Below are 24722 nucleotides of genomic sequence, written 5' to 3'. Positions count from 1 at the left end.
AATAATACCCCTTCCCTTGTTGTAGGCGGGGTACTTTGATTATCACCTGCTGGGAATACAGCCTGTGAATTTTTTTCCAATACTGCCTCCCTGTCGGAGGGAGACGTTGGTAAAGCAGACTTCAGGAACTTGTGAGGGGAAGACGTCTCGAATTTCCAATGTACACCTGGGATACTACGTGTAGGATCCAGGAGTCCACTTGCGAGTGAGCCCACTGCGTGCTGAAACTCTTGAGATGACCCCCCACCGCACCTGAGTCCGCTTGTATGGCCCCAGCGTCATGCTGCGGACTTGGCAGAAGCTGTGGAGGACTTCTGTTCCTGGGAATGGGCTGCCTGCTGCAGTCTTCTTCCCTTTCCTCTAACCCTGGGCAGATATGACTGGCCTTTTGCCCTCCTGCCTTTATGGGTACGAAAGGACTGAGACTGAAAAGACTGTGTCCTTTTCTGCTGAGATGTGACTTGGGGTAACAAAAGTGGATTTTTCAGCTGTTGCCATGGCCACCAGGTCCGATGGACCGCCCCTTTATACGGCAATACTTCCATGTGCCGTCTGGAATCTGCATCACCTGACCACTGTCGTGTCTATAAACATCGTCTGGCAGATATGGACATCACATCTACTCTTGATGCCAGAATGCAAATATCCCTCTGCGCATCTCGCATATATAGAAATGCATCCTTAAAATGCTCTATAGTCAATAAAATATTGTTCCTGTCAAGGGTATCAATATTTTCAGTCAGGAAATCCGACCAAGCCCCCCCAGCGCTGCACATCCAGGCTGAGGCGATTGCTGGTCGTAGTATAACACCAGTATGTGTGTATATACTTTTTAGGATATTTTTCAGCTTCCTATCAGCTGGCTCTTTGAGGGCGGCCGTATCTGGAGACGGTAACGCCACTTGTTTTTATAAGCGTGTGAGCGCCTTATCCACCCTAAGGTGTGTTTACCAACTCGCCCTCACTTCTGGCGGGAAAAGGTATACCTCCAATAATTTTCTATCGGAGGAAACCCACGTATCATCACACACTTTAATTTATCTGATTCAGGAAAAACTACAAGTAGATTATTCCCACCCTACATAATACCCTTATTTGTGGTACTTGTAGTATCAGAAATATGTAACACCTCCTTCATTGCCCTTAACATGTAACGTGTGGCCCTAAAGGAAAATACGTTTGTTTCTTCACCGTCGACACTGAAGTCAGTGTCCGTGTCTGTGTCTGTGTCGACCAACTGAGGTAAATGGGCGTTTTTACAAGCCCCTGACGGTGTCTGAGACGCCTGGACAGGTACTAATTTGTTTGCCGGCCGTCTCATGTCGTCAACCGACCTTGCATCGTGTTGACATTATCACGTAATTCCTAAATAAGCCATCCATTCCGGTGTCGACTCCCTAGAGAGTGACATCACCAATACAGGCAATTTGCTCCGCCTCCTCACCAACATCGTCCTCCTACATGTCGACACACACGTACCGACACACAGCACACACACAGGGAATGCTCTGATAGAGGACAGGACCCCACTAGCCCTTTGGGGAGACAGAGGGAGAGTTTGCCAGCACACACCAAAAACGCTATAATTATACAGGGACAACCCCTTATACAAGTGTTTTCCCTTATAGCATTTTCACATATGTAATCATATCGCCAAATAAGTGCCCCCCCTCTCTGTTTTAACCCTGTTTCTGTAGTGCAGTGCAGGGGAGAGCCTGGGAGCCTTCCTCACAGCAGAGCTGAGCAGGAAAATGGCGCCGTGTGCTGAGGAGAATAGGCCCCGCCCCCTAAAACGGCGGGCTCTTCTCCCGGAGTTTGTGAGATCTGGCAGGGGTTAAATACATCCATATAGCCTCAAGGGCTATATGTGATGTATTTTAGCCATAAAAAAGGTATAATACATTGCTGCCCAGGGCGCCCCCCCCCAGCGCCCTGCACCCTCAGTGACCGCTGGTATGAAGTGTGCTGACAACAATGGCGCACAGCTGCAGTGCTGTGCGCTACCTTATGAAGACTGAAAGTCTTCTGCCGCCTGTTTCTGGACCTCTGGACCTCTTCAACTTCGGCATCTGCAAGGGGGGTCGGCGGCACGGCTCCGGGACGAACCCCAGGGTGAGACCTGTGTTCCGACTCCCTCTGGAGCTAATGGTGTCCAGTAGCCTAAGAAGCAAATCCATCCTGCACGCAGGTGAGTTTACTTCTCTCCCCTAAGTCCCTCGTAGCAGTGAGCCTGTTGCCAGCAGGAATCACTGAAAATAAAAAACCTAACTTAAACTTTTATTCTAAGCAGCTCAGGAGAGCCACCTAGATTGCACCCTTCTCGGCCGGGCACAAAGATCTAACTGAGGCTTGGAGGAGGGTCATAGGGGGAGGAGCCAGTGCACACCACCTGATCCTAAAGCTTTTATTATTGTGCCCTGTATCCTGCGGAGCCGCTAAACCCCATGGTCCTGACGGAGTCCCCAGCATCCACTTAGGACGTTAGAGAAATACGCAGAGCCGGCTCTAGCCAATTTGATGCCCTAGGCAAAATTTTGTCTGGTGCCCCCTAGCACCGCCGCTAGTTCTGCATCTGACCCAACAACAGACAGACAGTGGGGCCCACCGAGTGGTTACCCTGTGGGCCAGTTCAACCCTGCATAATGCCACACAGTAATGCCCATAATACACATAATTCCACACAGTAATGCACCTTACACATATGCCACACAGTAATGCCCATAATACACATAATTCCACACAGTAATGCACCTTACACATATGCTCCACATTAGTAATGCCCATAATACACATAATTCCACACAGTAATGCACCTTACACATATGCCTCACATTAGTAATGCCCACAATACACATAATTCCACACAGTAATGCACCTGACACATATGCCCCACATTAGTAATGCCCACAATACACATAATTCCACACAATAATGCACTTTACACATATGCCCCACATTAGTAATGCCCATACTACACATAATTCCACACAATAATGCACCTGACACATATGCCCCACATTAGTAATGCTAGTAGCTTTTTTAAATAAAACTTATGCCTGCGTTTTGTGAGATGGGGGTGGCAGGATGGGTGGGTGCCTGCTTGCGCTCGCATCCGTTAAAGGGGCACCTGTACAAGGGATGTGACCTCACAGGGCATGCCATCCTGTGCAAGCCTCACCCTTTATTTTCACTTGCTCGTTGGAAACAGATAGCAGCAATGTCCAGATACTGCCACACTTGCTGGTAACACAAAAAGACCAGTATCAAACATGTAGCAACTGACCATTCTCTTCACTGTTCAGTGTGTTTGCTGGTGTCTGTTACTCCCGGCAACTGCATGCCCTTTATTTTATAATGTGGGAGCGATATGCTCTGCCCTCCAGTCTGACTTGTCCGAAAGTCATGCTGCACTGATGTTTCATATAGAAATAGCGCAACGCAACTTACTGACCACATTACAGTGCTGGATGACAGGGGAATTTTACGGCATGGACTGACTAGGAAATAAAGTGTGGGAGAACACTGCCCATGTTATGATCCTGCAGACACCTGGGGTTCGCACAGGGATAAGGGACACATATCATAAGGAGCCATCCACTAATAACCTTATATAGTCAGTGAAAATGTCACATGTCCAGGAATTGCAGTTACCAGGCTTCTGCTGTTGTCTCACAAGTCAGGGGTATTCAAGCATGTCGGAGGGAGTTTAACGAACTTTAAGGGACAGTGTGCATTCTATTTGACAAATGTAAACAGCAGTGTATATAAGTACTGATTGAATACATTTGGAAAGTAACAGTTTGCAGACTGTCCCTCCCAGCGTGGAATACTTCAGGGACATGCTTGGATGCCCCTAGACATGCTTGGATGCCCTAGGCAAATGACTAGTCTGCCTATAGCTAAGGTTGGCTCTGAAAATACGTCCCGCAAACTGATCCTGCCCGTCCCGCTACCTCCCATCTGTGTGCAATGACAAGCGGCCAGACTGGCTGAACTGCTTGTCATTGTGCTGCATTACCTCCCAGCCATGGGCGCTACTGAGGAAGCTTGGTCACGTCGGGTACCGCTGGCAGGATTACCTTTGACATCAGGCGCTGTTGGGGGTGGAGCCAAAGGTATAGCCTCAGCGTGGATGCGGGTGGCGTGCGACGGCCAGTTTGAATACATGCAGCAGCACAGGCACAGCACTTTCTGTGCTCGGGGAAGTGCACCTAAGTAAGGTACATGCTTGGATGGCGGGTGGCATCGGGACCTGTCTGGCAAGGGGACAGGGGTGCCCAGTAAAGAGGTGCCAGGGGGGGAGTTGGGAATTCTGTCCAGGGAGGGAGGTTGGCCAATTTGTTTGGGGAGGGGGGAAGCTGGTAACTTTGTCTGGGGAGGGGGGGGGGGGGGGGAGCTGATATTTTGTCCAGGGAGTGGGAGAAGGGTGGCTGATAATTTTGTCCAGGGAGGGGGGGGGAGCTCATTATTTTGTCCAGGGAAAGGGTAGATGGGAGGGAAGATGATAACTGTAAAAGTTTTTATTATTATTATTATTATTATTATTATTATTATCATTAGATGTGATTGTTTGTAAGTGGTGCTTTGAGGTCAGGTTTTGACACCTGACTATTCAGTGTTGGTGGCAGTAGGGAATGCGTGTAAGGCTATACACGTTTCTGTGCCTTCTGGCACTGACTGTTCCTGACGAAAGTATACTGTGTTTTAATAAATGTGTGTTACTTCAGAATCAGCACCATAATGTTATTAGTCATTTATGGAAACATATATGGGGGTCGGGGCTATCCTATTAGCTCCAATGCAGCGGGCTTCTCCTCACGATGCCGGCATTTATTGGGGATTATGTTTAGGGTGCCTCAGGCACCAGAAGCATAATCCGCAATAAGTGACCTGCCAGAGCCACAATGTTTTCTGTGTGGCCCTCGAGTATTCAATGGAAAGTGTTAAGTGCCCCCCCAGCTGAAATAATTACCCACCCCTGGTCTAGAAGATAATAGCTAGAATCTGATTGGTTGCTATGGGAAACATCTCCACTTCCGAAAAATACAAAGAATATGTTAAAATAAGAATTTACTTACCGGTAATTCTATTTCTCGTAGTCCATAGTGGATGCTGGGGACTCCGTAAGGACCATGGGGAATAGCGGGCTCCGCAGGAGACTGGGCACTCTAAAGAAAGATTTAGTACTATCTGGTGTGCACTGGCTCCTCCCTCTATGCCCCTCCTCCAGACCTCAGTTAAGGAAACTGTGCCCAGAAGAGCTGACATTACAAGGAAAGGATTTTGGAATCCCGGGTAAGATTCATACCAGCCACACCAATCACACCGTATAACTTGTGATAAACTTACCCAGTTAACAGTATGAATAACCAACAGAGCGTCAACCAATGGATGCCAACATAACATAACCCTTTATTAAGCAATAACTATATACACGTATTGCAGAAAGTCCGCACTTGGGACGGGCGCCCACCATCCACTACGGACTACGAGAAATAGAATTACCGGTAAGTAAATTATTATTTTCTCTAACGTCCTAGTGGATGCTGGGGACTCCGTCAGGACCATGGGGATTATACCAAAGCTCCCAAACGGGCGGGAGAGTGCGGATGACTCTGCAGCACCGAATGGGCAAACACCAAGTCCTCCTCAGCCAGGGTATCAAACTTGTAGAACTTTGCAAATGTGTTTGAACCCGACCAAGTAGCAGCTCGGCAAAGCTGTAATGCCGAGACCCCTCGGGCAGCCGCCCAAGAAGAGCCCACCTTCCTTGTGGAATGGGCTTTTACTGATTTTGGATGCAGCAATCCAGTTGCAGAATGAGCCTGCTGAATCGTGTTACAGATCCAGCGAGCAATGGTTTGCTTTGAAGCAGGAGCACCCAGCTTGTTGGATGCATACAGGATAAACAGCGAGTCAGTCTTCCTGACTCCAGCCGTCCTGGCAACATAGATCTTCAAAGCCCTGACCACATCAAGCAACTTGGAATCCTCCAAGTCACGAGTAGCCGCAGGCACCACAATGGGTTGGTTCAGATGAAAAGATGACACCACCTTTGGCAGAAACTGCGGACGAGTTCGCAATTCTGCCCTGTCCATATGGAAAACCAGATAGGGGCTTTTACATGACAAAGCCGCCAATTCTGACACACGCCTAGCTGAGGCTAGGGCCAACAGCATGACCACTTTCCACGTGAGATACTTTAGCTCCACCGTCTTAAGTGGCTCAAACCAGTGGGATTTCAGGAAAGCCAAGATCACGTTAAGATCCCAAGGTGCCACTGGTGGCACAAAAGGAGGCTGAATATGCAGCACTCCCTTAACAAACGTCTGAACCTCAGGCAGTGAAGCCAGTTCTTTTTGAAAGAAAATGGATAGGGCCGAAATCTGGACCTTTATGGACCCTAATTTTAGGCCCATAGTCACACCTGACTGTAGGAAGTGCAGGAATCGACCCAGCTGGAATTCCTCTGTAGGGGCCTTCCTGGCCTCACACCAAGCAACATATTTTCGCCATATACGGTGATAATGTTTTGCTGTCACGTCCTTCCTAGCCTTTATCAGCGTAGGAATAACTGCTTCCGGAATGCCCTTTTCTGCTAGGATCCGGTGTTCAACCGCCATGCCGTCAAACGCAGCCGCGGTAAGTCTTGGAACAGACAGGGCCCTTGTTGTAACAGGTCCTGTCTGAGAGGCAGAGGCCATGGGTCCTCTGTGAGCATTTCTTGCAATTCCGGGTACCAAGTCCTTCTTGGCCAATCCGGAACAATGAGTATTGTTCTCACTCCTCTTTTTCTTACAATTCTCAGCACCTTTGGTATGAGAGGAAGAGGAGGAAACACGTAGACCGACTGGAACACCCACGGTGTTACTAGTGCGTCCACAGCTATCGCCTGAGGGTCCCTTGACCTGGCGCAATATCTTTTTAGCTTTTTGTTGAGACGGGACGCCATCATGTCCACCTGTGGCAGTGCCATTGCCACCCTGCTTCTTGTGCCGCCCTGGCGGTTTACATGGGCCACTGCCGTGATGTTGTCTGACTGAATCAGCACTGGTTGATTTCGAAGCAGAGGCTCCGCTTGACTCAGGGCGTTGTATATGGCCCTTAGTTCCAGGATATTGATGTGCAGACAAGTCTCCTGACTTAACCACAACCCTTGGAAGTTTCTTCCTTGAGTGACTGCCCCCCACCCTCGGAGGCTTGCATCCGTGGTCACCAGGACCCAGTCCTGTATGCCGAATCTGCAGCCCTCGAGGAGGTGAGCACCTTGTAGCCACCACAGAAGAGACACCCTGGCCCTGGGGGACAGGGTGATCATCCGATGCATCTGAAGATGCGATCCGGACCACTTGTCCTGCAGATCCCACTGAAAGATCCTCGCATGGAACCTGCCGAAGGGAATGGCTTTGTATGACGCCACCATCTTTCCCAGGACTCGCGTGCAGCGATGCACCGACACCTGTTTTGGCTTTAGGAGGTCTCTGACCAGAGTCACGAGCTCCTGAGCCTTCTCCTCCGGGAGAAACACCTTCTTCTGGTCTGTGTCCAGAATCATGCCCAGGAAGGGCAGACGCGTCGCAGGAATCAGCTGCGACTTTGGAATGTTCAGAATCCAGCCGTGCTGACGCAACACTTCCTGAGAGTGTGCTATGCTGATCAGCAACTGCTCCCTGGACCTCGCCTTTATGAGGAGATCGTCCAAGTATGGGATAATTGTAACCCCTTGCTTCCGAAGGAGCACCATCATTTCCGCCATCACTTTGGTAAAAACTCTCGGTGCCGTAGACAGGCCAAACGGCAACGTCTGGAATTGGTAATGACAGTCCCGTACCACAAACCCGAGGTACTCCTGATGAGGTGGATAAATGGGGACGTGCAAGTAAGCATCCTTGATGTCCAGAGACACCATAAAATCCCCTTCCTCCAGGCTTGCAATGACCGCTCTGAGCGATTCCATTTTGAACTTGAATTTCTTCAGATAAATGTTCAGGGATTTTAAATTTAAAATGGGTCTGACCGAACCGTCCGGTTTCGGTACCACAAACATAGTGGAATAGTAGCCCCTTCCCCTTTGAAGGGGGGGGGGACCTCTACCACCACCTGCTGGAGAAAAAGTTTGTGAATTGCCTCCAACACTATCTCCCTTTCCATGGGGGAAGTTGGTAAGGCCGATTTTAGGTAACGGTGAGGGGGCATCACCTCGAATTCCAGCCTGTATCCCTGAGACACAATTTGTATAGCCCAAGGATCCATCTGTGAGCGAACCCACTGGTGGCTGAAAAGTTGGAGACGCGCCCCCACGGCTCCTGGCTCCGCCTGTGGAGCCCCAGCGTCATGCGGTGGATTTATTGGAAGCCGGGAAGACTTTTGTTCCTGGGAACTAACTGCATGGTGCAGCTTTTTTCCTCTACCCCTGCCTCTGGCAAGAAAGGACGCACCTCTGACCTTCTTGCTCCTCTGAGAACGAAAGGACTGCATTTGGTAATACGGTGCTTTCTTAGGTTGTGGAGGGACATAAGGCAAGAAATTTGACTTCCCAGCCGTAGCTGTGGAAACTAGGTCCGAGAGACCGTCCCCAAACAATTCCTCACCCTTATAAGGTAAAACCTCCATGTGTTTTTTAGAGTCGGTATCCCCTGTCCATTGCCGAGTCCATAAGACCCTTCTGGCAGAAATGGACATTGCGTTAACTCTAGAGCCCAGCAGGCAAATGTCCCTCTGGGCATCCCGCATATATAGGACCGCGTCCTTGATATGTGCCAGGGTCAGTAGAACAGTGTCCCTGTCCAGGGTATCTAACTCCTCAGACAGAGAATCCGTCCATGCAGCTACCGCACTACACATCCAGGCCGAAGCAATTGCTGGCCTCAGCAGTGTGCCAGAATGTGTATAAACCGACTTCAGGATAGCTTCCTGCTTTCTATCCGCAGGATCCTTTAGGGCGGCCGTATCCGGAGACGGCAGGGCCACCTTCTTGGACAAGCGTGTCAATGCCTTGTCTACCCTAGGGGAGGATTCCCAGCGTAACCTGTCCGTTGGCGGGAAAGGATACGCCATAAGTAATCTCTTGGAAACTATCACCTTCCTGTCAGGGGAATCCCACGCTTTTTCACATAATTCATTTAATTCATGTGAAGGGGGAAAAGTCACTTCATGCTTTTTCTCCCCATACATATAAATCCTCTTGTCAGGGACAGGATTTTCCTCAGAAATGTGTAATTGCTTCAATCATGTAGCGGATGGCTTTAGTCATTTTAGGCTGCAACTTTGCCTCATCGTCATCGACACTGGAGTCAGATTCCGTGTCGACATCTGTGTCAACTATCTGGGATAGTGTGCGCTTTTGAGACCCTGACGGCCTCTGCGCTGTAGGATCAGGCATGGGTTGAGACCCTGACTGTCCCCTGGTTACAGTTTTATCCAATCTGTTATGCAAGGAGTTTACATTATCATTTAACACCTTCCACATATCCATCCAATCAGGTGTAGGCACCGTCGGCGGCGACACCACACTCAGCTGCACTTGTTCTGCCTCCACGTATCCTTCCTCATCAAACATGTCGACACAGGTTTCGTACCGACACACCGCACACACACAGGGAATGCTCTGACTGAGGACCGGACTACACAAAGGCTTTTGGGGAGACAGAGAGAGAGTATGCCAGCACACACCCCAGCGCTATATAACCCAGGGATTACACTGTACCTTAGTGTTTACCCTGTAGCTGCTGTTAATATATATATACTGCGCCTAAATTTATGTGCCCCCCCTCTCTTTTTTACCCTTTAATGCACCTGTATACTGCAGGGGAGAGCCTGGGGAGCGTCCTTCCAGCGGAGCTGTGAAGAGAAAATGGCGCTGGTGTGCTGAGGAAGAAGGCCCTGCCCCCTCAGCGGCGGGCTTCTGTCCCGCTTTAATGTGTAAAAAATGGCGGGGGCTCGGGCATATATACAGTCCCAGACTGTATATATGCCTCTTTTTGACAAAAAGGTACTTAATTGCTGCCCAGGGCGCCCCCCCCCTGCGCCCTACAGTGACCGGAGTGTGCGGTGTGCTGTGGGAGCAATGGCGCACAGCTGCAGTGCTGTGCGCTACCTTAAGTGAAGACAGGAGTCTTCAGCCGCCGATTTCGATGTCTTCTTGCTTCTGCTGCTTCTGTTCTTCTGGCTCTGCGAGGGGGACGGCGGCACGGCTCCGGGAACAGACGATCAAGGTTAGGTACCTGTGTTCGATCCCTCTGGAGCTAATGGTGTCCAGTAGCCTAAGAAGCGCTACCTAGCTGCCGTGAGTAGGTTTGCTTCTCTCCCCTCAGTCCCTCGTAGCAGAGAGTCTGTTGCCAGCAGAAGCTCTCTGAAAATAAAAAAACCTAACAAAATACTTTCTTTTCTAGCAAGCTCAGGAGAGCCCACTAGGAGCACCCAGCTCGGCCGGGCACAGATTCTAACTGAGGTCTGGAGGAGGGGCATAGAGGGAGGAGCCAGTGCACACCAGATAGTACTAAATCTTTCTTTAGAGTGCCCAGTCTCCTGCGGAGCCCGCTATTCCCCATGGTCCTTACGGAGTCCCCAGCATCCACTAGGACGTTAGAGAAAAATATGTTCTTTGTATTATTATTCTAATCACTTTTATAGTCAAATCTCTGGAGTAAAAAGTCTATGGCAGGTGAGGCTTATCTTTTCCGCACATCTCCGATCAAAATCCACCAAATTTCCAGGAGTCCATACTGCTGCCCCTATGCATAATGCCCACATGTCCCCTTTGGCTCATATATTGTGTGTAAATCTGTCTCTGGTACTAGCCAGTGCCTCCTGAGTTTACCTCACCACACGTTCCTGCAGTGTACCCCCAAGTGTTTATTTAATATGATGCAGATGGATTAGCACAACGACATGGCTTTTTTTGAGAATGGGCAGTAGTTGTACCTATGCACTTGTTTAAGGGCCTAATTCAGCATGGGTTGTAGATGTGCGAAAAATCGCACACTGACAACCCATTACTCTAACCTGAGGGGGGATGCCCTGCACAGGCCAAGCCCGCCCCGCATGCCGGGTCCTGACCCCCAGAGCCGACCCTAGCTAATTTGATGCCCTAGGCCAAATTTTGTCTGGTGCCCCCTAGCACCGCCACTAGTTCTGCATGTTATCCAGCAGAGGGGCCCACTGGGGAGTTACCCTGTGGGCCAGTTCAACCCTGCATAATGCCACACAGTAATGACCATAATACACATAATGCCCCACATTAGTAATGCCCATAATACCACACAGTAATGCACCTTACACATATGCCCCACATTAGTAATGCTGGTAGCTTTTTTTTTAAATAAAACTTACCTTTGCTTGCTGGTGTGCTTGCAGTCAGTGTGTGCACCCATGCAGCTCCCTGGATCCGTGACTGCGTTTTGTGAGATGGGAGTGGCAGGATGGGGGAGTGCTTGCACTCGCACCCGTTAAAGGGGCACCCTTACAAGGCATGTGACCTCACATGGTATACCATCCTTTGCAAGCCTCATCCTTTATTTTTGCTTGTTCGTTGGAAACATATGGAACACTTGCTGGTTATACAAAAAGACCAGTATCAAACATGTAGCAACTGTCTATTCTCTTCACTGTTCAGTCTGTTTGCGGGGGTCTGTTACTCCCGGCAACTGCATGCCCTTTATTTTATACTGTGGGAGCAATATGCTCTGCCCTCCAGTATGACGAGTCTGAAAGTCAGGCTGCACTGATGTTTCATACAGAAATAGCGCAACACAACTTACTGACCACTTTACAGTACTAGATGGCAGGGGAATTTTACGGCATGGACTGACTAGGAAATAAAGTATGGGGAGAACACTACCCATGTTATGTCCCTGCAGACACCTGGGGCTTGCACAGGGATAACGGACACACACAGGATGGCATGGTCCCCCTCCCCCATGTGCACAGCAGCATAGGAGATGTCAGATTTATATGAAGCAGTCTTCCAAAATACATGTGGTATCATAAGGAGCCATCCAGTAATAACCTTATATAGTCAGTGAAAATGTCACAGGTCCATGAATTGCAGTTACCAGGCTTCTGCTGTCTGAGGTCTCACAAGTCAGGTGTATTCAAGCATGTCAGAGGGAGTTTAAGGGACAGTGTGCATTCTATTTGACAAATGTAAACAGCAATGTATATAAGTACTGATTGAATACACTTGGAAAGTAACAGTTTGCAGACTGTCCCTCCCAGCATGAGATACTGCAGGGGCATGCTTGAATGCCCCTAGACATGCTTGGATGCCCTAGGCAAATGCCTAGCCTGCCTATAGCTAAGGCCGGCTCTGCTGATCCCCCACAAACACGCTCTCACATCGCAAGACAGCAATGTTCTCGCATGTTTAGGGTTGCCACTGCCTACGCAGCCTAGCTGCAAAGGCAGACGGCTACCCGCCATCTTTTTGATTGCTGCGGCTACGTGTGACATCACGCAGCCACAGCGACCCGCCCCAGCAATGGTCCGGACATGCCCCCATTGTGCGGACTGCAACCCTTAAACGGAGCATCGACATCCACAAAACGCGGCATCAATGCCCCGTCCCCACCCCCCTCCAGGTCTCACGGAGACATTTACTAAGCTGTGGTAAGAGTGGAGAAGTGAGCCAGTGGAGAAGTTGCCCCATCAACCAATCAGCAGCTCTGTATCATTTAATAGTATGCAAATTATAGATGTTACTTCAGTGCTGATTGGTTGCCATGGGCAACTTCTCCACTGGCTCACTTCTCCGCTCTTTTCACTGATTAGTAAATGTCCCACTTAGACTGCGTTCTGAAGAGATCGCAGTTTATGACCTTGCAAAGCGATTTCAGCAGATCATCGTCTCATGCTGAATTAGCCCCTAAGTACTGGAGTCAATGGACAGAGTAATATTTCCTTGTATGTATTCTTTATTTGTTCCAAATAAGTATATATCAATATTGTAACAGGAAATTGTACACAAACAATTATTGGAACAATCCGTAGTTTACACAATAAAAATTAGAGTAAGATTTGTAAATGACAGTGAGGAATAGGGATATTATTTTCTAGTTGAAATATTAAAATGAGTAACAAGTGGAGGAGAATTTCTGATTTGTGGCACTATAAAGACTTTCGTCATATAAAGGATATTGTTGATTGTCCAATATAATACAACATTTTTTATTTAAACTGTTTTTTATTAAGACAGCAGACAAATCATCACAACAGTACAGTTCCATAAAAAAAAAGGGGGACAAGATCATCGCATATCATTTATGACAATATAAAACATTTGAGCGCCCAAAGCATGGAAAAAAGATTGTCTGCTTATTTTCCAACATCAAAAACATGTAAAAGAGGAACATTCTAATAAAACCGCTTATGAAAATATAGGAAAGAATAGAAAGAGAGGGAAAAAGAGGGGAAAAGAAAAAGGGAAAGCAATATAATAATTTTAAATGAAAGCATTCACATAATTCTGAACGTTTAAACCAATGCATTTACAGTTATTAAATTCTGCACTTTGAAAATGTCTGTTCTCTAATTGCCAAGCAAGTGTAAAAAGAGTACGACATTTGGAGAAAATAAAAAGTTACAATTAATGTAGAAGAACTCACAATTTGATAGTAGGCAGATGTCGAAACTGTTCTATTTAGGTTTTTTTATTTTTATTTCTGTATTACTGTATTACTCTTTGTACTATGGGCCTAATTCAGCAAGGGTTGTAGCTGTGCAAACAAATCGCACAACTACAGCCCTTTACACTAGTATGCAGGGGGACACCCAGCACAGGGCAAGTCCGGCTCGCATCCCCCCCCCCCCCGCGCGAACATGCGTACGCTTTGCTCAGCAACTAAGCGCTCGCATGTTAAGGGTAGCCCTCTGCCTGCGCAGCCTAGCTGCAAAGGCAGGTGGCTATCCGCCATGTTTCGGGTCGCAGCTGCTGCGTGTGATGCAAACGGACCGGACACGCCTGTGTTGTCTAGACCGTACCCCCCCAACGTGGCGTTGGCGCTCATAAAATGCCGCATTGACACCCCTTCCCCATGAACGCCTCTGCCCTTCAATCAGTCAGAAGCATTTGCATATGTGAGATGTTGCGCAATTCACTGTGTGCACACATGCAGTGCGGCTTCTGCGCGTACGTACACTGCAGAAGGGCTTTAGCATGTGAACACATCGTAATTGCGCTCCATGCTGAATCGGGCCCTATGTGCTTTGTGTTTTCATGCCTGTAAAGCACCTTGAGTCCTGTTGGAGAAAGAGCGCAATATAAATAAAATTATTATTATTATTATTCCAAGCAACTTTCCCTCACTTTATTTCTCAACTTAAAAAGATATTGACACCTGGCGCCACTAGTTCATCCCTGGACCAGATGAGTCAATACCATTAAAATAAATGCCCTCCCTAGAATCCTGTATTTTGTTCAATACTTGCCAATTCATAGGCCCTTACATTCTTAAATTCATTCAACGCATTTCCGCAAAGTTTATATGGGCTAAAACAACACCCCAGAATCAAGTTCCAATTCCTACAGTATCTGACACGAGGAAGGGGCCTAGTTATAGCCAACTTCAAGGATTACTATCTTTGTGCAGCTCGCTCTATGTATCCTTTGGAATAATCCACCTTCTACTAGAGTCGAGTTCACTGCAGAAACCGAGGCCTTGAGGTTAGCCAAGATATCCACTTTCCTCTGGTTCTCACACCATTTTTGACTACAATCCAAGCGTTCTCACCCAAATGTCTCACATTCACTTTGGGATTACTCTATCAAACACTTTGGTCTTGCACTTTATCCTAGTCCTGTGGTTCCTCTTTGTAATAATCTGGACTTTCTTCCAGACTGCAAACCACAAGAATTTTCCTCTTGGCTGACAAATGAAGTTAAATACCTTATTGATATTACCTGTACTCAAGTCTTCCCTCTTATTTCAGACGTTAAATCTAAATTTCATTTCCAAGAGAATTTCTTTTTCCAATTTTGCATATCAGAAGTTTTTTCCGCATCTTCTGTGGATCATGTGAATTGCAGACCTCTAACCAGAGTCGGATTTAGAACTCATGGGACTCTAAGCAAGACACCGATTTGGGGATCCCTTTCCTCAAACAATCCTCAGTTTGCCCCCCCCCCCCCCCCCCCCCCCCATATCAATTGTAGCAGACAGGCCCCCCAGTCAGTGTATACTCCCCAGTTTGCCCCCTGGTGATTATAGCAGATGGATGGTAGTTGTACTAATGTATTGATTATTATTTATTACCAATGCAGCGCTTTACAGAGAATATTTGGCCATTCACATCAGTCCCTTCCCCAGTGGAGCTTACAGTCTATATTCCCTATCACATTCACGCATGGATTAATTTTGTTGGGAGTCAATTAACCTATCAGTATATTTTTGGATTGTGGGAGGAAACTGGAGCACCCAGGGGAAACCCATGCAAGTACAGGGAGAATATACAAACTCCACAAAGTTAGGTCCATGGTGGGTATTGAATTCCTGAGTGCTGTGAGGCAGTAATGCTAACCATTACACTGTCCCTGCTGCCCTTAAAAAAATAAATACTCTAATATAGTACACTAGAAGACATCTTTCTAAGCATCTGACGTCAAACTGTCATGACTGGTCAAACCCACAGTACTGCAGGACAGGAGACAGCAGAATATGCAGGAGCCAGCACCCAACAGCTATCTAATCACTGACAGCCTTCCAGGAGTATTCAGCCAGCCCAGCTCTCTGACAATTTTGATGAACTTATGGTTTGCCAGAAATACCCTTTATACGCCTTGTCGGCGGGCCTCCTGAGACCAACAGGGCCCTAAGCAGCTGCTTTGGTTGCCTTGTGGTAAATCCTCCTATGCCTCTAACCATGATTGAATCTCTCTTCTTTCACAGATGTACTAGTTTCCATGTATATTACTTCCTCTACTTCCACTCTGAAAGACCCAATGAACTTGCATTGGAAAGCGATTTGGGTGAGACTCTAGAGGACTGGACTGAAATTTGGGAGAATGAGTCTATATGCTTTGAACAACAGAAAAATGCTATACGCTGTTCTACTGCTGGTACTATACTCTTCATATTTGGTGGTAATGCCTCAAACTATCCACTTTCTGGCAAGACATTAAGAGTCTTGTGTGCTTCAAAGCATGGATATCCCACTTTCTCACAAATATTTCCTCCTTCCCTTGGCTGTCCCTAATGGTGCTCATCATCAAAACATATTGATTCATCACCTTCTCTCTACCACTGATTGCAGCCTCTTGAAAACAACCTTTTACCCATACTATTCATGCTACTAAATCAAAACTATAAATATCCCTATGAAATTTAGGACAAGCATCTTTAACAATTTCTCAAAATCCTTTCTGAAAACCTTGGAACCTTAGGCTCAGTGTAACTGCTTCCCAATTCCTTTTTTTTTTTTTTTACTGTAGACCAATTTCTTCCTAGAATGTTTATGTAAGCCCACTATTCCTCCTCTTAGACACTTTGAGGTAAATTTACTAAGATGGGAGTTTTATTTAAGATGGGATGTTGCCCATAGCAACCAATCAGATTTTACTTCTCATTTATCTAGCACCTTCTAGAAGACAATACCTGAAATATGATTGGTTGCTATGGGCAACATCCCATCTTATATATAACTCCCATCTTAGTAAATTTACCACTTTGGGGACAGTTCATAGGCCCGGAAATTTGGGAGAATGAGCTCCATATGCTTTGAACAACAGAAAACTGCAATAAGCTGTTCTACTGCTGGTGCTATACTCTGGTATATTTGAATAAAAATGTTCCCAGGTACCCTGCATTCCTGTTGGAGAGGTTGTCATATGGATGATACCTCTCTTCATATTCGGTGGTAAAGCCTCAAACTCCATATTTGCATATCACTTGTCACTTTAGTTGGGACGATATGCAATTGTTTGTTCCAGAGCTGGATGCCCATTTTATACACTTGTCACACCCAGAAGCAGTGGTTTTAGCCACACAAAGTGGCTAAATTTGACTAAAGTACTGGGTGAAGCGAAAAGTGCAATTTCTGCACCCAAACAGGATACTATTTGCACATTAACGCTTGACACCTCATGAGGCTGAGAGCAGAAATGTCTCCAGCAGCTAATGGACACCGGAACAGAGCAACAATTGAGTTGCTCCATAGGGCATCCATTACAGACATGAGATATAGTGTAGAGAGTGCCCTGGTCATAAGAACTTACAGTCTACAGGGAGGTGAAAGCAGAGACGGTACATACAAAAGAGCACGGCCATAACTAGGGTGGTGCAAAGTGTCCCAAGCACACAGCGCTGCAGGGTAGGGGGCGCTGTTGGCTGAACTTGTCAATTATCTGTTTCAATTACTTTCACTTGTAGCTTCCCTCTTCTTTGAAGCCAGGCATCTCCGGACCACCCTAGTGTGTGTCTGCAAGGGATGTGTGGCTGTACACTACATAGATCTGCTCAATTGCAATGCTGCATGTTGAAATGTGTTATTTAACAAAGGGTAATATAACGTTATGTGCATGAATCTGGAATAAAGAGGATTTGTGTCCAATATATATATTTATTGTGGTGAGAGGGCTTGTGTCTCACCACAATTTCCCACATTCTGGTGGAATCAGCAGCTCCCTCCAAGGGAGAAGAAAACAAGGCCTGTATATTCTGTACCTGTAATGGAGATTTATAATTCCAGGCTTTCTAAATTGCACAGCTGTAGCTGGAGAAACAGAGGTCCGGGTTTTCCAGCTCACCCAGAGACAGCAGGAAGTCAGCTGCAGGAGAGGGGTTTAAAAGTCCCATTTACCCACAATGCATTGTGCTGGTGCCTGTTAGAGGCCAGTGAGCAGGACTGAGTGTATAGCGCCAGGGACTGTGGACATTGGCCATGCCAGGAGAGCATGGCATGTGTAGCTGCAAGCCACTGCAGCAGAGTGACTTTTGAGCATGGGAAGCGCTAGGGCGTTTTATGTTTGTCTGTTTATTTTCTCTATATACAGCCCAAGCCTGTGTATGCTGTGCTACAGTGTTTGATGCCAGTAAAGACACTGTGATTGTAACTGGAAAATCTGCCTATGAATCCTTAATTCAGTACCCATGTTACATTATATACTGTATATATATATATATATATATATATATACACACACATACTGTATATATATATATTCAACCAGAGGTCCAGCACTCAGCGGAACTTCTGTAAGAATTCACCAGACCATGGCTAATAACAGCGATGTTTCGGGTTTATTACCCTTTTACAAGCAGCATCAAGACATTGTGACATTAGGAACATTTTAAATACCCTTACCTGTCAGTCTTAGCGCTGGGAGCTAACTCCCGCCTCCAGCAGCGCGGGTCCAGCTTACGGCTAGGTCAGTGATGTCCGGCTGCTTCCGCCCAGTAGCATCACCATAGTAAACAATGGTTGCCAACACAAACCACAAGTGTTGAGTACTGCCTTCGGTTAGATTGCATCCATGAATCAATTGTCCTCCTGGTCCATTCTTAGCTAGAGGATGCGATCACAAAACCCTGCTCCAACAGAAAAAGGATGTGCTTAAAATGCAGCTTGATCAATTACTTGCTCCTTCCCCTAAAATCAAAATGGATAACATCCCTTTTGTTACAGAATATACACTTGGTACTTCAGTAGTTCCGAGAGCAACCAGAACCTTATGGCCCATAGTAAGCACAGACACTGATCTGGCAATGTTTCAGCATAAAAGACCAATGACTTGCTATAGGAGAGGAAGGAACCTTAAAGACATCCTTATGAAAAATGATATCACTCCTATGCTCCAGACATCTTCTAATACTATCCATAAAAAAATGGGATGCCATAGATGTATATCATGTACCACATGTCATTACATGGAGACAGGGAATACTTCTAACCATCCCCATTCTGGAACAAAACACAAAATCAGGCATGTAGTAACATGCACAACTAAATTTGTCGTATACCTCATCACTTGCCCATGTGGCTTGAGTTATGTTGGACAAACAACACGCATGTTCAAAGAGCGCATGGCGCAACATAGATCCGCCATTAAACCATCATTAGAACATAAAATCAAAGCTCCTGAACAACCCATAGCACGTCACTTTAGGGAAGCACAACATCAAATGTCTACTTTAAGATACAAAATAATAGACCATGTACCTGACAGTATACGCGGCGGGGATAGAGCAAAAAGACTTTTGAAATTGGAATACAGATGGATATACATGTTGGACACTATCCATCCGAGAGGTTTAAATGATAAAATAGCTTGGAACACACTTTTATAATTAATGTATATGTTTTGGTCTTATATTAGTTACATAGTGCATTAAGATCGCATTGATGTTATTTTCATATATATATATATATATATATATAATGTGTTCTTGTACCCGTTATATTCATGCTTTAAACTGTGCGCTTTATATTTCAGATCACCCTTGCAGTGTGCCGGGGACGAGCGACATCTCAATCAGTTGACACCGGCTGCTAAGTTACCAGACAGATGCTTGGGCTAAGACGAGTCCGCGTCATGTACCCATGACAACAATCCCACAATGCTAGTGGGTTCTAAGGGAAATGACGTTACCGACCAGATGCGCGGCGTCCGGAAGGTGAGCTGCACGGGAGGATCTTTCATACTTCACTGCTATTTAAGGTAAGAACACTTTATTTTGTTATTTTAAGGACCTTGAAAAAAAGACTGTTGTGGCCTTGAAACGTCGGTGGTAATTAAAATCATCTTTAAAGAAAAGCCCGTGGAGTGCCATCCTTTCCTACGCAGATAGGAACCTTGGTATGCACAACATTGGAACGGCATCCCGGCAGCTGTTACCACACACCGAGTGCCCCTCCATCTCTGTATATACAGTTGTGCTCATAAGTTTACATACCCTAGTAGAATTTGTGATTTTCTGGCCATTTGTCAGAGAACATGAATGATAACTCACAAACTTTTCTTTCACTCATGGTTAGTGGTTGGGTGAAGGCATTTATTGTCAAACAACTGTGTTTACTCTTTTTAAATCATAATGACAACAGAAACTACCCAAATGACCCCGATCAAAAGTTTACATACCCTGGAGATTTTGCCCTGATAACATGCACACAAGTTGACACAAACGGGTTTGAATACTAAAAGGTAACCATCCTCACCTGTGATCTGTTTGCTTGTAATCAGTGTGTGTATATAAAAGGTCAGTGAGTTTCTGGACTCCTGAAAGACCCTTGCATCTTTCATCCAGTGCTGCACTGACCTGTCTGGATTCTGAGTCATGGGGAAAGCAAAAGAATTGTCAAAGGATCTGCAGTAAAAGGTAATTGAACTGTATAAAACAGGAAAGAGATATAAAAAGATATCCATGCAATTGAGAATGCCAATCAGCAGTGTTCAAACTCTAATTAAGAAGTGGAAAATGAGGGATTCTGTGGAAACCAAATCACGGTCAGGTAGACCAACAAAAATTTCAGCCACAACTGCCAGGAAAATTGTTCGGGATGCAAAGAAAAATCCACAAATAACTTCAGCTGAAATACAGGACTCTCTGAAAAAAAGTGGTGTGGTTGTTTCAAGATGCACAATAAGGAGGCATTTGAAGAAAAATGGGCTGCATGGTCGAGTCGCCAGAAGAAAGCCATTACTACGCAAATGCCACAAAGCATCCCGCTTACAATACTCCAAACAGCACAGAGACAAGCCTCAAAACTTCTGGAACAAAGTCACTTGGAGTGATGAGACCAAAATTGAACTTTTTGGCCACAACCATAAACATTACATTTGGAGAGGAGTCAACAAGGCCTATGATGCAAGGTACACCATTCCTACTGTGAGGTGGATCGCTGATGTTTTGGGGATGTGTGAGCTACAAAGGCACTGGAAACTTGGTAAAAATTGATGGCAAGATGAATGCAGCATGTTATCAGAAAAAAATGGAGGAAAATTTGCACTCATCAGCCCGGAAGCTGCGCATGGGACGTACTTGGACGTTCCAACATGACAATGATCCAAAACACAAGGCCAAGTCGACCTGTCATTTGCTACAGCAGAATAAAGTGAAGGTTCTGGAGTGGCCATCTCAGTCTCCTGACCTCAATATCATTGAGCCACTCTCAAACGTGCAGTTCATGCAAGACAGCCCAAGAATTTACAGGAACTGGAGGCTTTTTGACAAGAAGAATGGGCAGCTTTACCATCTGAGAAAATAAAGAGCCTCATCCACAACTACCACAAAAGACTTCAAGCTGTCATTGATGTTAAAGGGGGCAATACACGGTATTAAGAACTGGGGTATGTAAACTTTTGATCAGGGTCATTTGGGTAGTTTCTGTTGTCATTATGATTTAAAAGAGTAAACACAGTTGTTTGACAATAAATGCCTTCACCCAACCACTAACCATGAGTGAAAGAAAAGTTTGTGAGTTATCATTCATATTCTCTGATAAATGGCCAGAAAATCACAAATTCTGCTAGGGTATGTAAACTTATGAGCACAACTGTATATAGCTATATATATATATATATATATATATATATATATATATATATTTATATCTATCTATCTATCTATCTATCTATATCTTTGGTAAGGGGCAGCATATAGCATGGACTTTCTCTGGGATCAGTTTTGTCATGCCGCTTCCACATGCACCTTTTGTCCTTATTTCAAAAGTAGGGGCCAGGGCGGGTGCTCTGCAAAAGAGACCCAAGTGTATGTGGCAGGTGTAGCAAGCAGAAGGAGGTATCTAGGAGGGGGTAGGGTAGGCAATAGGGAGGAGGTGGAATTTGAGAGAACATTTGAAAGACTGGACTGAATTAATCACAGCAATGCCTGGCAGGCAGCAGACTGTGTATTTTCAGTATGTTATCCTGCATTCTATTATTCTGGAGAAGCCTGCAAGACTGCAGGAATTTCTACATGATTATAATAATAAGATTTTACTTACCGATAAATCTATTTCTCGTAGTCCGTAGTGGATGCTGGGGACTCCGTCAGGACCATGGGGATTAGCGGCTCCGCAGGAGACAGGGCACAAAACTAAAGCTTTAGGATCAGGTGGTGTGTACTGGCTCCTCCCCCTATGACCCCCCTCCAAGCCTCAGTTAGGATACCGTGCCCGGACGAGCGTACACAAAAAGAAAGGATATTGAATCCCGGGTAAGACTCATACCAGCCACACCAATCACACCGTATAACCTGTGATCTGAACCCAGTTAACAGTATGACAAACGTAGGAGCCTCTGAACAGACGGCTCACAACAATAACAACCCGATTTTTTTTGTAACAACAACTATGTACAAGTATTGCAGACAATCCGCACTTGGGATGGGCGCCCAGCATCCACTACGGACTACGAGAAATAGATTTATCGGTAAGTAAAATCTTGTTTTCTCTGACGTCCTAAGTGGATGCTGGGGACTCCGTCAGGACCATGGGGATTATACCAAAGCTCCCAAACGGGCGGGAGAGTGCGGATGACTCTGCAGCACCGAGTGAGAGAACTCCAGGTCCTCCTCAGCCAGGGTGTGCCTCTGACCAAGTAGCAGCTCGGCAAAGTTGTAAAGCCGAGACCCCTCGGGCAGTCGCCCAAGATGAGCCCACCTTCCTTGTGGAATGGGCATTTATATATTTTGGCTGTGGCAGTCCTGCCACAGAATGTGCAAGCTGAATTGTACTACACATTCAACTAGCAATCGTCTGCGTAGAAGCAAGAGCACCCAGTTTTTTGGGTGCATACAGGATAACAGCAAGTCAGTTTTCCTGACTCCAGCCGTCCTGGAAATCTATATTTTCAGGGCCCTGACAACATCTAGCAACTTGGAGTCCTCCAAGTCTCTAGTAGCCGCAGGTACCACAATAAGCTGGTTCAGATGAAACGCTGACACCAACTTAGGGAGAAACTGGGGACGAGTCCGCAGCTCTGCCCTGTCCGAATGGACAATCAGATATGGGCTTTTGTGAGACAAAGCCGCCAATTCTGACACTCGCCTGGCCGAGGCCAGGGCCAACATCATGGTCACTTTCCATGTGAGATATTTCAAATCCACAGATTTGAGCGGTTTAAACCAACGTGATTTGAGGAATCCCAGGACTACGTTGAGATCCCACAGTGCCACTGGAGGCACAAAAGGGGGTTGTATATGCAGTACTCCCTTGTCAAATTTCTGGACTTCAGGAACTGAAGCCAATTCTTTCTGGAAGAAAATCGACAGGGCCGAAATTTGAACCTTAATGGACCCCAATTTGAGGCCCATAGACACTCCTGTTTGCAGGAAATGCAGGAATCGACCGAGTTGAAATTTCTTCGTGGGGCCTTCCTGGCCTCACACCACGCAACATATTTTCGCCACATGTGGTGATAATGTTGTGCGGTCACCTCCTTCCTGGCTTTGACCAGGGTAGGAATGACCTCTTCCGGAATGCCTTTTTCCCTTAGGATCCGGCGTTCAACCGCCATGCCGTCAAACGCAGCCGCGGTAAGTCTTGGAACAGACATGGTACTTGCTGAAACAAGTCCCTTCTTATCGGCAGAGGCCCTGAGTCCTCTGTGAGCATCTCTTGAAGTTCCGGGTACCAAGTCCTTCTTGGCCCATCCGGAGCCACGAGTATAGTTCTTACTCCTCTACGTCTTATAATTCTCAGTACCTTTGGTATGAGAAGCAGAGGAGGGAACACATACACCGACTGGTACACCCCTGGTGTTACCAGAACGTCCACAGCTATTGCCTGAGGGTCTCTTGACCTGGCGCAATACCTGTCCAGTTTTTTGTTCAGGCGGGACGCCATCATGTCCACCTTTGGTCTTTCCCAACGGTGCACAATCATGTGGAAAAAACTTCTCGATGAAGTCCCCACTCTCCCGGGTGGAGGTCGTGCTGAGGAAGTCTGCTTCCCAGTTGTCCACTCCCGGAATGAAAACTGCTGACAGTGCTATCACATGATTTTCCGCCCAGCGAAGAATCCTTGCAGTTTCTGCCATTGTCCTCCTGCTTCTTGTGCCGCCCTGTCTGTTTACGTGGGCGACTGCCGTGATGTTGTCCCACTGGATCAATACCGGCTGACCTTGAAGCAGAGGTCTTGCTAAGCTTAGAGCATTGTAAATTGCTCTTAGCTCCAGTATATTTATGCGGAGAGAAGTCCCCAGACTTGATCACACTCCCTGGAAATTTTTTCCCTGTGTGACTGCTCCCCAGCCTTTCAAGCTGGAATCCGTGGTTACCAGGACCCAGTCCTGAATGCATAACTGTGGCCCTTTAGTAGATGAGCACTCTGCAGCCACCACAGAAGAGACACCCTTGTCCTTGGAGACAGGGTTATCCGCTGATGCATCTGAAGATGCGATCCGGACCATTTGTCCAGCAGATCCCACTGAAAAGTTCTTGCGTGAAATCTGCCGAATGGAATCGCTTCGTAAGAAGCCACCATTTTTCCCAGGACCCTTGTGCAATGATGCACTGACACTTTTCCTGGTTTTTGGAGGTTCCTGACTGGCTCGGATAACTCCCTGGCTTTCTCCTCCGGGAGAAACACCTTTTTCTGGACTGTGTCCAGAATCATCCCTAGGGACAGCAGACGTGTCGTCGGAGACAGCTGCGATTTTGGAATATTTAGAATCCACCCGTGCTGTCGTAGAACTACTTGAGATAGTGCTACTCAGACCTCCAACTGTTCTCTGGACCTTGCCCTTATCAGGAGATCGTCCAAGTAAGGGATAATTAAGACGCCTTTTCTTT

At 46.5% G+C, this 24722-nt stretch overlaps 1 protein-coding gene across 2 annotated transcripts in view; it reads right to left on the bottom strand.

Moving 5' to 3' along the window:
• Positions 1-13030: 13030 nt before the first annotated feature.
• The window catches only part of LOC135004291 (uncharacterized), a 512715-nt gene continuing 501023 nt past the window's right edge, over positions 13031-24722 (bottom strand). The window contains exons 4-5 of one of the 2 annotated variants that reach the window (XR_010205131.1): positions 18295-18518; positions 13031-14235 (exon numbers count right to left, since the gene is read on the bottom strand). The gene's annotated coding sequence lies outside the window, so the exon portion shown is untranslated. The remainder of the gene's footprint in view (positions 14236-18294; positions 18519-24722) is intronic. The other variant, XR_010205133.1, reaches the window with a different exon arrangement.

Source organism: Pseudophryne corroboree, chromosome 2 (genome assembly GCF_028390025.1).
Source record: "Pseudophryne corroboree isolate aPseCor3 chromosome 2, aPseCor3.hap2, whole genome shotgun sequence".
In the NCBI taxonomy this organism is placed as follows: domain Eukaryota; kingdom Metazoa; phylum Chordata; class Amphibia; order Anura; family Myobatrachidae; genus Pseudophryne; species Pseudophryne corroboree.
The sequence above is the reverse complement of the archived record's forward strand: the minus strand, read 5'-3'. Positions and strand labels throughout refer to the sequence as shown.